The following is a 17,136-nucleotide window of genomic DNA, read 5'->3' on the forward strand; positions in this document are numbered from 1 at the left end:
GATTCTATTTTCCTAAGGACAAAAACACTATTATTTATAGTCCCCACTGAGTGTATGTCATTATGACCACCATAGAGAGAAGCATACTGAAGAATTTGTATTTTATTTGGCTGTTTTAAAGGTTGGAATTTCTGCTGAACTGTATCACTTTTTTCTTATACAGGTGAGTAAATTTATATATTAACAGAAATAGAGCAGTTTTAGGTTCACACTGAGGGGAAGATACAGAGATTGCCCGTATAGCCCTGCCCCGACATATGCATAGCCTCACCTATTATCAACGTCCCCCACAAGAGGGGTACATTTGCTACAATTGATGAATATACATTGATACATTATAATCACCCAAAGGCCATAGTTTACATTACAGTTCACTCTTGGTGTTTTACATCCTATGGATTTGGACAAATGTATAATGACTTGTACCCATCATTATAGTATCACACAAAGTATTTTCACTGCTCTAAAAATCTATGCTCTGCCTATTCATCCTGCCCAACCCCCAACCTCTGGCAACCACTAATCTTTTTACCATCTCCATAGTTTTCCTTTTCCAGAATATCATATATTGTAGTTGGAATCATTCAGTATGTAACTCTTCAGATGGGCCTCTGTCACTTGGTAATATGCGTTTAAGGTTCCTCCATGTCTCTTCATGGCTTGATAGTTCACTTCTTTTTAGTGCTGAATAATATTCCAGTGTCTGGGTGTACCACAGTTTACTTATCCATTCACCTGCTGAAGGACATCTTGGTTTCTTCCAAGTTCTGGTCATTACAAGTAAAGCTGCCATAAACATACAACTATGTGCAGGTTTCTGTGTGACATATGTTTTCAACTCCTTTGGGCAATGCCAAGGAACACAGTAGCTGAATCACATGACGAGGGTATATTTAGCTTTGTAAGAAACAGCCAAGCTATCTTCCAAAGTAGCTGTACCATTTTGCAGTCCCGCCAGCAATGAATGAGAGTTTCTGTTGCTCCACATCCTTGCCAGCATTTGATGTTGTCAGTGTTTCAGATTTGGGACATTCTAATAGGTGTGTTGTGGTACCTTATTATTGTTTTAATTTTTTATCTTTTATAACAATGTTTTATATGTTATCACATTTGATACTTGAAACATCTTTAATAGGTAGGGTAAGCTGGGCAATCACTACTACCTCTGTTTACTAAATGAGAAAACCAAAACTCAGAACCTTAAGGGACTTCCCCAAGAGTTTGTGTGTGTTGAGCTGCAGAGATGGGAGAAGAACCAGACCTTCTCTTGCTTAATGCCCCTAATCCTCATGTGAAGAAATAAGAAGGATCCTGTGAGTATATGATAAATATTTTTTTTAAATATGGTATACAACTCAGCTATTTCCTAGTTCATGGCATAAATTAGTTATAAGAACACTTTCAAAAGGATTTAGGTGACCAGACTTCAATTCTTAAATGTGTAAAGTACTTTTTGACCTTGAATTTCTGGCTTCTTCTCCTTAATTTATAATTTGACATTGATTTGTGTGTTTTCAAGAAATATGTCTAAGTCTAAAATATATTTTATATAAGAATTTACACATCTGTTTTCACATATTTTTTCTTCTCTTTAATGGAACAACTATAGCTGACATTAAAAATAATCAGAGATCATTCTATTACTATGGTAATAGTGTTATCACCTTCACTATATCATTAGTGCATAATGAGTTGCTGTGATTAAAAATAATCATTCATTCATAAGCATTATAATAAATAAATTATGAAACCTTTTGCAATTGCTTAATAGTAAATTTCTGTTATAAGATGTGATGGCCCTGAGGGGGGAAAAGAAATAGACATTTTAACATAAATAGGAAAAATAGAGATTTGTAAAAGGTCATGATTGTAATGTTTGACTGAGCAGCTTGCTTTTTGGGGCTATATGGAGGAGGCTGCAATAGCTTGATGAGTGTAATCTGGAAGGCTTCCTAAACATATGGAGTGGTGAGAAAAAGTGGCACAGAAATGCTAGCAAGGAAAGATGAAAATTGGATAAATCAAGGGAAAAACCTGGGGGAAGGGAAATGCCTGAGGGAAGGAGAGGAGAACAGATGTAGAGATGGTCACTCTACTCCTGTTATTTTGACATCAGGAGATTATTTTGAGTATGCTCTTTAAAAGAATATGCTACTAAAATAATTCAATAAGAGGTTAAACTGGCTGGAGTGGTTAAAGAAGGTTTTACATTTAGCAGTTTCCAGTTTCAGCATATTGATTAAAGTAGAATTTAGAATTAAGAATGTCCAGTAATGGGTAAGCTGGAGTTTTTAATTTGATGCCTTGCACAGCATCATAATTACTTTATTTTAGAGTGTGTATGTTATTTACTTTCTGTATGTAAGGACATCTACAGTGTATGAAAGATTTTAAATCCTTCTTCTCTTTTATTTCTAAAAAGAAATATTTTTAAATGTTTTTTTCCAAAATGTGCAGAAATCTACTTGCTTCCTTTAATTATGTGATGCATCACCTCTAGTAAATGAAAAAAAAAATACATATTTAATAGTTTTAGATTTTTAGTTGATGATCTTTAGGCAGATACAAAGCATATAGTTCTATAATGCCCTTGATTTTACATGTGCCCCAGATCTCTCACTCCAAAAATTTACAATGCTAATTAATCTTGAGCATACACCTTTACTTCAAAAGAATATTTATATACAGATGCTTATTCCAGGTAATTGAAGGAATAGTTTGGGAATGACATCTTGTCTATCATTTTGAAATAGGACAGAAATTTTGCCAGGAAAAGACTCAAGAGATTAAAAGGAAAAATTCCTTAATTTAAAGTCTGTTAGAATCCTGGAGAACTTTCTGTTTTATATTTGTCCCAGGAAAGCATCCCATTGCAATAGATTGAACCAGAAAAAGCACACAGTAGATCTACAATGCCTTAGAGTAATCATTTTATTTATTTTTTTATTTTTCGATTTAACAACTTTTAAAAAAAATTGTATTGGAGTATAGTTGATTTACAATGTTGTGTTAGTTTCAGGTGTACAGCAAAGTGAATTAGTTATACATATTCATATATCCACTCTTTTTTTTTTAGATTCTTTTCCCATATAAGCCATTACAGAGTATTGAGTGGATTTCCCTTTGCTATACAGCAGGTTCTTATTAGTTATCTATTTTATTTTTTATTATTTTACAAATAAACTTATTTATTTATTTTTGGCTGTGTTGGGTCTTCGTTGGTGCACACGGGCTTTCTCTAGTTGAGGTGAGCAGGGGCTACACTTTGTTGCAGTGCACAGTCTTCTCAGTGCGGTGGCTTCTCTTTGTTGCAGAGAATGGCATCTAGGTGCACGGGCTCCAGTAAGTGTGGCACACAGACTCAGTAGTTGTGGCTCATGGGCTTAGTTGCTCCACGGCATTTGGGATCTTCCCAGACCAGGGCTCGAACCCATGTCGCCTGTGTTGGCTTAATCACTGTGCCACCAGGGAAGTCCCTAGTTATCTATTTTATATAGAGTAATGTGTATGTGTCAATCCCAATCTCCCAATTTATCCCTTCTCCCCATTCCCTTGTAACCATAAGTTTGTTTTCTACATCTGTAATTCTGCTTCTGTTTTGTAAATAAGTTCATTTGTACCCTTTTTTTAGATTCCACATATAAGTGATATCATATGATATTTGTCTTTGTATGACTTATTTTTAAGTCAAAGAGTTGAAGCAGAAAATTTGACAAAGCCATTGCTAAAGTATGTAGTCACCACAATTCATTTTCCTTACAGGGTGTTTACTAATATCATTTTATTTTTGTCTGTGTTTTTTTTTTTTTTTTCCCCTCTCCCACCCCAGTTTTTTTGTCTTTTTTATCTGGTTTTCCTAGCCTTGTCTCAGAGGGAGAAACATATATAACCACAGTGAAAAGTATTCCATTTAAGCCAAATCTTTAAATGCACCAGACAGTGCCATGTTCCCCAGAAAGTGATAGAGAATAAGATTTCAGTTCATGTCTGTTTAGTACTTACCCTATTGCCAGAAAAGACATCCATGTTACCATTGGTTTTCTGAATGTAGGTGGCAACGGAGTTTGTACTCTTTATTCATTACATGCAGTTATAAAACTCACAAATTTTCAACCCAAGAGATAATATATTATTGTTTTCATTATTAAATCTGGAAACTATACATAGTATTACTAGTACTTTTAATATTTATATCACTACACTTTTAATGTGTTACCTAACATACAGCAGGAACACAAACTTTCTCTAAAAAAATGTCTAACACGTTAGACTTGTTTCCAAAAAATTTTACCTTACTCAAAATTATTATCCTGTACAAATCAGGAACATACAAGATGTTCTGTTTTTAGATTTATGAAATGAATCCATATGTCCATTGTACATTGACTCATTAAATTGTGGTTTTTATTGACTCCCCCAAAGAAGGATAATGAACATTTAGAGATTTCACATGGAGATGCTGCCCCATCTTTGTTACCTTTGACCAACAAAAGTGTTTGTAAGATTATTTGAATATTTTTTACCACATCAGCTCTGCATTATTAGAAAAAAAAATAACCAAATTTAAAAAGTGCTGACACCAGTCATGAAAGAAGTTTTATCAAATTAGTACACTTAGTACGGGAATCATTGAGTAACTAAGTAGTGAATTTTTTAACCTTACTTGTATTTTCACTGGATTTAAACACATCTACTGAATATTCAATTATGAAAAGACACTAAACCTAGTAGCAAATATAATATGCTGGAGATAAAAAGTTGTACTTAAGAGCCTAGGTTAATGTGGGAATTCACATGGCATTCTACTCTTCTGGAAACTGAATCACCTCTTAGCACAATAATCTAATGTTTGATTTTTGCTATAACTTTTTGATGATGTATATAAAAGAAGATATCTGCTTATAATTGATGAGATTTTTTCTTTGGTGGTATTTGTAGTACTTAAGAAACTGTTCTGACTCACATCCAGTTTTGCAACTTTTCTCAAATACTTAAAGACAACTACTTATGGTGCCTGTCTACTTTAATGTGATTCTAAGAGAGCAATTCATGTCTTGATTTAGAATATTAGAAATCTAGGTGAGCTCATCATCAAACTTTATTCATCAAAAATCCTTTTCATTATCCCTTTCTCCAATGGAACAAATTGTATCTAATACATTATTAATTACTTGCCTTATGATTTTTATTAACCAAAGACATCTATAGTTTATAATCAGTTTTTGATCAACATAAAAAATCTGGTGCTACTTTTCTCAATTGATTCAATTCTATTCAAACAAATATTCTTGGTATTTTAGACTGTGCAGACTTACACTGGATAAACATTTAAATTACATAAGTTTAACTTCAATATTTATTAAATGTTGAAAAAGATACAGACATATTACTCCCTTGAGAACTCTGTGAAGAATTTCATTTACTTTATCAGTTCACTCAGTAACAATTTAGCATTAAGCAATGTGTTTTCTGGGAACAATGTTGATGCTAAAGTGACTTATTTCTTGCCATCATTATACTCAAAGTCTAGTGGATCTTATTTCAGGGATATAAACCCCATGTTACATAAATAAACTCAAAAGTGAGCTCTTTGCTTGCTTTTATAACACCCTTTAAAATGATATACTAATAGGGCTTCCCTGGTGGCGCAGTGGTTGAGAGTCCGCTTGCCAATGCAAGGGACACGGGTTCGTGCCCTGGTCCAGGAAAATCCCACATGCCGCCCAGCGACTGGGACCGTGCGTGAGCCATGGCCGCTGAGCCTGCGCGTCCAGAGCCTGTGCTCCGCAACGTGAGAGGCCACAACAGTTAGAGGCCTGTGTACTGCAAAGAAAAAATGAAAAAGATATACTAATAGAGTATTGGAACATATGCTTTAAAATTAATCAATGTTTCTTTTTCAGTCCATTTTAAACTTTGTGGTTGTTTAAAGAAAAATAAAAATGGTAAGGTTTTTGTACTATAAGTATTATGGTCATGGTATTTTTTGTGCAAATCAGTTGAAGAAACAACAAGTAGAAGATGTTCAGAAGTTTTAAATATCTATAAATATTTAAATATATCTCCATCCATTTATATGGATTTTCCACAATTGCTAATGTTTAGATGACCAATAAGTAAACTGTGTAACATTTTGCTTATTTTAACAATTGATAGTCTATACAGTATACCTTCCATAGAAACCAAGCCAGCCATTGTTAAATATGTATGTTTTTTTAATAATTAGAAAAATTAATCAACATTGCTTTGAAGTTTTATAAGTTAATTGAATATTATTATTAAGAATTGATTTAGTGATCCTATTTCCCTTTGAAAAATATTATCTATCTTCATTCTATATGGTACATTAAAACTGTAATGGGGGGTGGAGGGTGGTGGTGGGATGAATTGGGAGATTGGGTTTGACATATATACACTAATATGTATAAAATAGATAACTAATAAGAACCTGCTGTATAAAATAAATAAATAAAATAAAATTCAAAGAAAGAAACTGTAATGAATGCTGCTATTTTCTGTTTTAACTACCCAATTATATTCTGTTAAAGTAATCTTTGCAACATCAATGGCTAAAATATAATAGCTTCTAAAGAAAATTATTTATAATCTTAACTTTATATTAAATCCCAAGAAGTAAATAATAATGTGAGAGTGACCTTCATTATTTCTTGGGAAGAATTTAATTAACAGGAGACCATCTCCTTCCATGAACCCACTTCAGCCTTTGAAATTTTTTGGAGTAACTGAATTCCTATCATAAATTCTTTATAAGATTTTCAAAATTACTGGAGGAAAGAAAGTGGATAAAATAATTATTGCTGTATAGCTTTGATGATAGTCAACAAGACACTGTAATTCACATGGGGTCCAATGATATGGCATTGCTTGGAAAAATTAATTATATATGTCACTTTTAAAAATTAAAAAATATTTTGTGATTATGTTCTCTTAAACTGCTTTTGTAACATGTTTATAGAGCACTAACACCTAATTTGGCTGGTGACCGAAAGCTCTGATCGCAATTAAATATATTTTTAAGTGAACATGAGGTCAGTAGAGGTGTTTTGATTTCAGTTCAGTTGCAAAAGTATACTCATCTTTATTGGCTATAAATCAATTCACAAACAAAACTTTCAGATAATTCTTTGGGATTTTTTGCTTTATGCTTCTTAGTGTCAAAATCACTCCCCAATAAATACTCTGGTAAGCTAGATACTGTTCTAGAGTACAGAGTCACTAAGGAAATGATGTAAAAGTCATTTAACTCAGTAAGTGAAATGAGTTCAGAAATCATGGAAAACTTTTGAAATAGAGTCTTAAGCATTTCAGAAAGTCTGTGGATTTCTATTTCATTGACTGAGACTGGGGGAAGACTGTTGTTAGTTCTAGCTCTTAGGCCAAAAGAATATCTTTTCTTACTCAAGTCATTTATTAATTGATTTTTTTTTTATTATGTATGGTTTACAGTTGGCTAAATATATTGAGAATTTTTTCTTATTGAGAGAATGCCCTCATTGGTAGTTTACAAATATCAGACACCTTTATAGAGTGATATAAGATGTTGTATTGTATTTTTTAAATTTTTAAAATTATACTTAATTCATAGCACATGCTATGGCATTCATTTCAGACTTTGGAGACTCTCAGTGCCAGCTCTTACACATTCCCAAAGTTATGTGAAGAATACTCTATTCAAATAGATGTTTTTGTTGTACTCTTTTAAAAATATCATTTGAATATCTCCTGAAATTTTTGTATATTTAAGGATGCAAATCTGTTATCTAAAATTATATTAACCCACATATGCTCTTAAAGTATGTACCAACTTTGACACAAATTGGAACGTTTGTATGCGATCATTTAAAACTCAAGTCATAAAATGAAAGAAATGATAAAGGTTGTTTAGGATAGAAACAACAGCAAGTTTTCAAAGAAAAACTAGACAGAAAATAAGATGGGAAATTTAAATGGTTTCACTTCTGAGAAAAATGTCTAAGTATAAAACACAGCATGACTAATCTCTGTAGAGAGAACCACCTCCTCACTAGCGTGGGTACTCTGCTGAGTGACACTTCAATGGAAGTGGGGAGAGCTCTTATTTATGTTTGACTTTTAGCTTAAAAAACAGTGGCAAAGCTCTGTGCTTAATATAGAAATGCTCTGAAAAGATCTAGTTCAATTTCATGAAAAAATACTAGAACAAAATCTTTAAAAATATACATCAATGAATAGTGTGTCCTAGTTGCACTTGTAAGGGGAACAAATGAATGGAAAAAAAATTTTAATAGTTTTGTAAAATAAAAGAAAACTAATATGAGACCTTAAATATTAACTACTTTGTAGTACATGTCTATAAAATTAGAGTCACTTAAATCCATATTACTGACTCTTCCCCTTTTCTCCACACAGTTTATCTCTAATCCCATGCAATTTAAGGATGACATGAAAAGAGTACTATATCAGTGCTACTTCCTGACTATTTTGTCATTTGGAACAATTCCTACTTTCTTTGATCTTATTGCTTGCAATCTGTGAAATTAGTCACAGAATTCCATGTTCTTATTCAATCTACCTCATAACTCCAACTTTTGAAGCACTCCAGTTTTATTACTCCATCTCCAGGATTGCTCTTTCCATCATTAGCTTTCATTTCAACCATTGAAATATATTTCATGATAATTCTTCCTCTTCTAAACATCAGTCATATTTCTCCTTGTTTTAGAGCCAAAGTTCTCCAATTAGATGCTTCCATTATCTTATTTTTACAAATCTTATATTAATCGAGCACCCAAAATGTAATAGCTCCTCTCAAGTTTACATGGAACTTCCTTTTCATTTTACTTTTTATTAGTCAGCTTAGGCTGCCAAAAAACAAAAACAAAAACACAGACTGGGTGACTTAAACAAGAGAAATTTATTTTCTTACGATTCTGGAGGCTTGGAAGTCCAAGACCAGGGCACCAGCATACTGTAGTTCTGGTAAGGACCCTCTCCCTGCCTTGCAGATGGCTCTTTTCTTTCTATGTCCTCACATTGCTCTCTGGTATCTCTTTCTACAAGGCCCTAATCCCACTATGAGGTCCTCACACTCATGATTCATTGAAACCTAATTATCTCCCAAAGACCGAATCTCCAAATACCATCATACTAGGGGTTAGAGCTTCAGCTTAGGTATAAATTGTCATTGGTGGGGGGGGGGGGACACATTTCAGTCCATAGCAACTTTACTGAAGTATTTAACATTCACTGACTGATATTTCTTTAGGAGAGAGTCTGTGTTTAACTTCATGACACCTCACCAATGCATTTTCATTTGCTTTCTCTATCAAAAACTTCAGTAGGGTCATAGATTCATAACAGGCATCACATTTGCAGATTATGGGAAATTTGGAGGTGCAGTACTCTGTTAGAAGGCTATCTTGTAAGCTGGACAAAAGTAAGGGTAAAAATAGAGTTCAGTGCAGCTAACAGCACAAGTATGGTTGGAGGATTATGAGGCTTATCAGCACAAGTCAGAAAGATGTTGGGATTTTAGTTGCAGGAAGTCTGAATATTAGTCAATAATGTGATGTGACTGCCAAAGTGCAAATGAAATTTTAAGCTACTTTAGTCAGCACACAGCTTCCAAAATAAGAGAGATAAAAACTTCACTCTCTTCTGTATCTAACTACAAAGCACTGTTACATTAAATTCTGGGTGTCACATATTCAATAATACATATTAGGGTGAATCAAAATCATACCTTATGAGTATCCCCTCTGGAAGTATAGAGTTTCAGTCTAAATAGACACCAACTTGAAAGCCAAGGCTTCAAATTCCTCAAAAACTAGAATATAATGTTACCCTAGATAAAAATAATCCCCATTCTCTCAGAAAAACAGTGACCTACCTAAATATATAATCATCTAGGGATATAAGAAATAGTCAAATTTGTACTTGCTATATTTAACTAACAGTTATTGCTTTTTCAATATCACATTGCATTAAAAATATTTTAAACTTAATTTAAGCCACATCACTGTCCGTGTCTCAGTCATCATTAATGTTACTTGGGGGCCATCTAACGAGTTATCACCACTTTCAAGTTATTAGAAAGATCGTACTGTTGTTTTTCTTTTTTTTTTTTTTTTTTTTTTTGAGTACGTGGGCCTCTCACTGTTGTGGCCTCTCCCATTGTGGAGCACAGGCTCCAGACGTGCAGGCTCAGCAGCCATGGCTCACGGGCCTAGCCACTCTGCGGCATGTGGGATCCTCCCGGACTGGGGCATGAACCCTTGTCCCCTGCATCGGCAGGTGGACTCTCAACCACTGCGCCACCAGGGAAGTCCAGATAGTACTTTTTGAAGTTAATGTTTTCACTAGAAAATTTTCTTTCAAACCACAATTAGCCATATATTCATTCACTTCTTTAGGCAGCAAATGCATTTTGAGCACAGCCTGGCAGTCAGGCACTGCTGTAGGTAACAGGGATGACTCAGTGAGCAGTAACACAGCCCTACTCATTGTAGGTATGAGTATGCTTAGGTATACTTAGGCATACTTAGGTATACATAGGTATACTTAGGTATACTTAGGTATGCTTAGGTATGCTTAGGTATATATTCTTCTTTGCCACAACACACACATATTGTCCATCGAATTTTTGAAGTGGTCTTTAAAATGTGTCATTACATAGTTATAGAAAACTGCAAATTTGAATTAATCCCAGGACTAATCATTAAACTCTGTAAAAGTACTTTGTTATTCTTTATAATGGTTGACCTCTGTAAGCATCCAAAACAGAAATTGATTCAAGCTCTCAAAGGCTGATGTGTCTTCTTCAAACAGGGCTTTTAACATGCAAGAATCCTAAAGAGGCCCAGCATAGTCTGGCTCCTGTGTTCTGAGGGGTAGTCTTGGGAAAAAAAAATATTACCTTACAATCAAGCATTCATAGTACTTGATGAACCTTAAAAAGGGGGCATTTGGTGGTCAAAATGTGCAAACGTCCACTTAAAAATAAGTCCTAGGGATGTAATGTACAGCAAGGTTACTGTAGTTAATAACACTGTATTGTGTACTTGGAAGTTATTAGGAGAGTAGATCCTAAAAGTTATCATCAGAAGAAAAATAATTGTAACTATGTGTGTGATGGATGTTTACTAACTTATTGTGGTGATTACTTTGCAGTATATACAAATATTGAATCATTATGTTGTATGCATGAAACATTGTTATATGTCAATTGTATATCAATTAAAACAAAGGGGAGGGGCAAGATGACATTTTTCTTGCTCCGAAGAGCCGATGTTTGAATGGCAGATTGCCGCTGATTTTATTCATTTGAATAATATTCTATTAACTATTCCTAAATTTTTTAATAATTAACATAACTCATTAGGAGAGTAAATTTACTAACTCTGAAAATCTTAATAAAGAATTGGATGACTAAATATTCTTTCTTACTTTTCTCTCTCTCTCTCTTTTAAAGTTCTACTGGTATCTAAAGATACTAGGGAATCTAATCCCTCTGCATTCTAACTTGTTACATATTTTTTAACTTGGTAAGGGGCTTTGAAATAATCAGATCATTGATAGTGAATGCCATGATCAAGAAATGATAAGTGGTGGGATTGGAACCAAGATGGCAGAGTAGAAGGACATGATCTCACTCTCTCTTGTGAGAACACCAGAATCACAACTAGCTGCTGGACAATCATCGACAGGAAGACACTGAAAATCACCAAAAAAGATACCCTACATCCAAAGACAAAGGAGAAGCCACAGTGAGATGATAGGAGGGGCACAATCACAGTAAAATCAAATCCCATAACTGCTGGGTGAGTGACTCACAGACTGGAGAAAACTTATACCACAGAAGTCCACCCACAGGAGTGAAGGTTCTGAGCCCCATGTCAGGCTTCCCAACCTGGGGGTCTGGCAACGGGAGGAGGAGTTCCTAGAGAATCAGACTTTGAAGGCTACTGGGATTTGATTGCAGAACTTTGACAGAACTGGGGGAAATAGAGACTCTACTTTTGGAGGGCAAACACAAAGTAGTGTGCACATCAGGACCCAGGGGAAGGAGCAGTGACCCCAGGGGAGACTGAATCAGACCTACCTGCTAGTGTTGGAGGGTCTCCTACAGAGGTGGGGGGCGGCTGTGGCTCACCGTGGGGACAATGACACTGGCAGCAGAAGGTCTGGGAAGTAATCCATGGTGTGAGCCCTCCCAGAGTCTGCCATTAGCCCCAACAAAGAGCCCAGGTAGTCTCCAGCGAGGGGTTTCCTCAGGCCAAACAACCAACAGGGAGGGAACCCAACCCCACCCATCAGCAGTCAAGCGGGTTAAAGTTTTACTGAGCTCCTCCCACCAGACCAACAGTCAGCTCTACCCACTACCAGTCCCTCCCATCAGGAAACTTGCATGATCCTCTTAGATAGCCTCATCCACCAGAAGGCAGACAGCAGAAGCAAGAAGAACTACAATCCTGCAGCCTGTGGAACAAAAAACACATTCATAGAAAGATAGACACGATGAAAAGGCAGAGGGCTATGTACCAGATGAAGGAACAAGATAAAACCCCAGTAAAACAACTAAATGAAGTGGAGATAGGCAACCTTCCAGAAAAACAATTCAGAATAATGATAGTAGACATGATCCCAGACCTGGGATAAAGAATGGAGGCAAAGATCGAGAAGATGCAAGAAATGTTTAACAAAAACTTAGAAGAATTAAAGAACAAACAAACAGAGATGAACAATACAATAACTGAAATAAAAACTACACTAGAAGGAATCAATAGCAGAATAACTGAGGCAGAAGAACGGATAAGTGACCTGGAAGACAGAATGGTGGAATTCACTGCTGTGGAACAGAATAAAGAAAAAACAATGAAAAGAAATGAAGATAGCCTAAGAGACCTCTGGGACAATATTAAACACAACAACATTCACATTATAGGGGTTCCAGAAGGAGAAGAGAGAGAGAAAGGACCAGAGGAAATATTTGAAGAGATTATAGTCGAAAACATACTTAACATGGGAAAGGAAATAGGCACCCAAGTCCAAGAAGAGAGTCCCATACAGGATAAACCCAAGGAGAAACACACTGAGACACCTAGTAATCAAATAGGCAAAAAAATTAAAGACAAAGAAAATTATTAAAAACAGCAAGGGAAAAAAGGATAAAAAACATACAAGAGAACTCCCATAACATTAACAGCTGATTTCTCAGCACAAGCTCTACAAGCCAGAAGGGAATGGTGTGATATACTTAAAGTGATGAAAGGGAAGAACCTACAATCAAGATTACTCTATCCAGCAAGCATCTCATTCAGATTTGATGGAGAAATCAAAAGCTTTATGGACAAGCAAAAGCTAAGAGAATTCAGCACCACCAAACCAGCTCTACAACAAATGCTAAAGGAACTTCTCTAAGTGGGAAACACAAGAGAATAAAGGAACCTACATAAACAAACCCAGAACAATTAAGAAAATGGTAATAGGAACATACATATCAATAATACCCTAAAAGTGAATGGATTAAATGCTCTAACCAGAAGACACAGGCTTGCTGAATGGATACAAAAACAAGACCCATACATATGCTGTATACAAGAGACCCACTTCAGACCTAGGGACACATCCAGACTGAAAGTGAGGGGATGGAAAAAGATATTCCATGCAAATGGAAATCAAAAGAAAACTGGAGTAGCAATACTCATATCAGATAAAATAGACTTTAAAATAAAAAATGTTACAAAGAGACAAGAAAGGAGACTACATAATAATAAGGGGATCAATCCAAGAAGAAGATATAACAATTATAAATATATATATACCCAACATAGGAAAACCTTAATACATAAGACAACTGCTAACAGCTATAAAACAGGACATTGACAGTAACAAAATAATAGTGGGGGACTTTAACACCTCACTTACACAGATCATTCAAAATGAAAATAAATAAGGAAACAGAAGCTTTAAATGACACAATAGACCAGATAAATTTAATTGATATTTATAGGACATTCCATCCAAAAACAGCAGATTACACTTTCTTCTCAAGTGTGCATGGAACAGTCTCCAGGATAGATTACATCTTGGGTCACAAATCAAGCCTCAGTAAATTTAAGAAAATTGAAATCGTATCAAGCATCTTTTCTGACCACAACACTATGAGATTAGAAATGAATTACAGGGGGAAAAAAACGTAAAAAACACAAACACATAGAGGCTAAACAATACATTACTAAATAACCAAGAGTTCACTGAAGAAATCAAAGAGGAAGTCAAAAAATACCTGGTGAAAAATGACAATGAAAACACGATGATCCAAAACCTATGGGATGCAGCAAAATCATTTCTAAGAAGGAAGTTTATAACTATACAAGCCTACCTCAAAAAAAACAAGAAAAATCTCAAATAAACAATCTAACATTACACCTAAAGGAACTAGAGAAAGAAGAACAAACAAAACCCAAAATTAGCAAAAGGAAAGAAATCATAAAGATCAGAGCAGAAATAAATGAAATAGTAACAAAGAAAACAATAGCAAAGATCAATAATACTAAAAGGTGGTTCTTTGAGAAGATAAACAATATTGATAACCCATTAGCCAGACTCATCAAGAAAAAGGGAGAGGACTCAAATCAATACAATTAGAAATGAAAAAGAAGTTACAACAGACACTGCAGAAATACAAAGCATCCTAAGAGACTACTACAAGCAACTCTACGCCAATAAAATGAACAACCTGGAAGAAATGGACAGATTCTTAGAAAGGTATAACCTTCCAAGACTGAACCAGGAAGAAATAGAAAATATGAATAGACCAATCACAAATAATGAAATTGAAACTGTGATTAAAAATCTTCCAACAAACAAAAGTCCAGGACCAGATGGCTTCACAGGTGAATTCTATCAAACATTTAGAGAAGAACTAACACCCATCCTTCTCAAACTCTTCCAAAAAATTGCAGAGGAAGGAACACTCCCAAACTCATTCTATGAGGCCACCATCACCCTGATACCAAAACCAGACAAAGATACTACAAAAAAAAGAAAATTACAGACCAATATCACTGATGAATATAGATGCAAAAATCCTCAACAAAATACTAGCACACAGAATTAAACAACACATTAAAAGGATCATACACCATGACCAAGTGGGATTTATAGCAGGGATGCAAAGATTCTTCAGTATGCGCAAGCCAATCAATGTGATACACCATATTAACAAATGGAAGAGTAAAAACCATACAATCACCTCAGTAGATGCAGAAAAAGCTTTTGGCAAAATTCAACACCCATTTATGATAAAAACTCTCCAGAAAGTGGGCACAGAGGGAACCTACCTAAACATAATAAAGGACATATACGACAAACCCACAGCAATCATCATTCTCAATGGTGAAAAACTGAAACCATTTCCTGTAAGATCAGGAACAAGACAAGGATGTCCACTCTCACCACTATTATTCAACATAGTTTTGGAAGTCCTAGCAATGGCAATCAGAGAAGAAAAATAAATAAAAGGAATCCAAATTGGAAAAGAAGAAGTAAAACTATCACTACAGATGACATGATACTATACATAGAGAATCTTAATGATGCCACCAGAAAACTATTAGAGCTAATCAATGAATTTGGCAAAGTTGAAGGATACAAAATTAATGCACAGAAATCTCTTGCATTCCTATGCACTAATGATGAAAAATCTGAAAGAGAAATTAAGGAAACACTCCCATTTACCATTGCAACAAAAAGAATAAAATACCTAGGAATAAACCTACTTAGGGAGACAAAAGACCTGTATGCAGAAAACTATAAGACACTGATGAAATAAATTAAAGATGACACAAACAGATGGAGAGATATACTATGTTCTTGGACTGGAAGAATCACTATTGTGAAAATGACTATACTACCCAAAGCAATCTACAGATTCAATGCAATCTCCATCAAATTACCAATGGCATTTTTCACAGAGCTAGAACAAAAAAAATTAAAATTTGTATGGAGACACAAAAGACCCCAAATAGCCAAAGCAGTCTTGAGGGAAAAAAAAACAGAGCTGGAGGAATCAGACTCCCTGATTTCTGACTATACTATAAAACTATAGTAATCAAGACAATACTGTACTGGCACAAAAACAGAAACATACATCATTGGAACAAGATAGAAAGCCCAGAGATAAACCCACACACATGTGGTCAACTAATCTATGACAAAGGAGGCAAGGATATAAAATGGAGAAAGGACAGTCTCTTTAATAAGTGGTGCTGGGAAAACAGGACAGCTACATAGACGAATGGATAAAGAAGTTGTGGTACATATATACAATGGAATATTATTCAGCCATAAAAAGGAATGAAATTGGGTCATTTGTTGAGACATGGATGTGTCTAGAGACTGTCATACAGAGTGAAGTAAGTCAGAAAGAGAAAAACAAATATCATATATTAATGCATGTATGTGGATAGAAAAATGGTTAAGATGAACTGGTTTCCAGGGCAGAAACTGAGACACAGGTGTAGAGAACAAACGTATGGACACCAAGCAAAGAAAGCGGCAGAGTGGTGGTGGTGGTGGTGGTGTGCTGAATTGGGTGATTGGGATTGACATGTATACACTGATGTGTATAAAATGGATGACTAATAAGAACCTGCTGTATAAAAAAATAAATAAAATTAAATTAAAAAATAAAAAAAGAAAGGATAAGTGGCAATCCAAGTTGTGATTTAAGATGTTTGATCTGAGGGCCAGGGAGTTTAGGAGGGAGGTTCCTAATCTAAGTGTCCTTGTTCTGTGAGATAGACAGGGTATTGTGAAATTACACTTTTTGTGCCCAGAGCATCGGCCAGGGCCATTAGCTGAGCTCTGCAGTAATCTACAGCTCTGAGGTTTCAACAAAGAGGCAATAGGGAAGAGCCCAATTTCCCTTTGCTGATACACTCTAGCACCCTTGATGTGTCACAGTTGTCATTCAAACTAATGTTGCTCTTGCAACAACCCAAAAACTCTTTCCTTCAGCTTCAGTCTATCTAATATTTTGGTCAAAAATTTGTTTAGTTGGCCTAGGTTTGAATCCATTTCTCTGATTACTAGTCAGGTGGCTTTGTACAAAGTACGTAATCTTTCTAAATA

Source organism: Neophocaena asiaeorientalis, unplaced genomic scaffold (genome assembly GCF_003031525.2).
Source record: "Neophocaena asiaeorientalis asiaeorientalis breed wild unplaced genomic scaffold, Neophocaena_asiaeorientalis_V1.1 scaffold81, whole genome shotgun sequence".
NCBI lineage: Eukaryota > Metazoa > Chordata > Mammalia > Artiodactyla > Phocoenidae > Neophocaena > Neophocaena asiaeorientalis.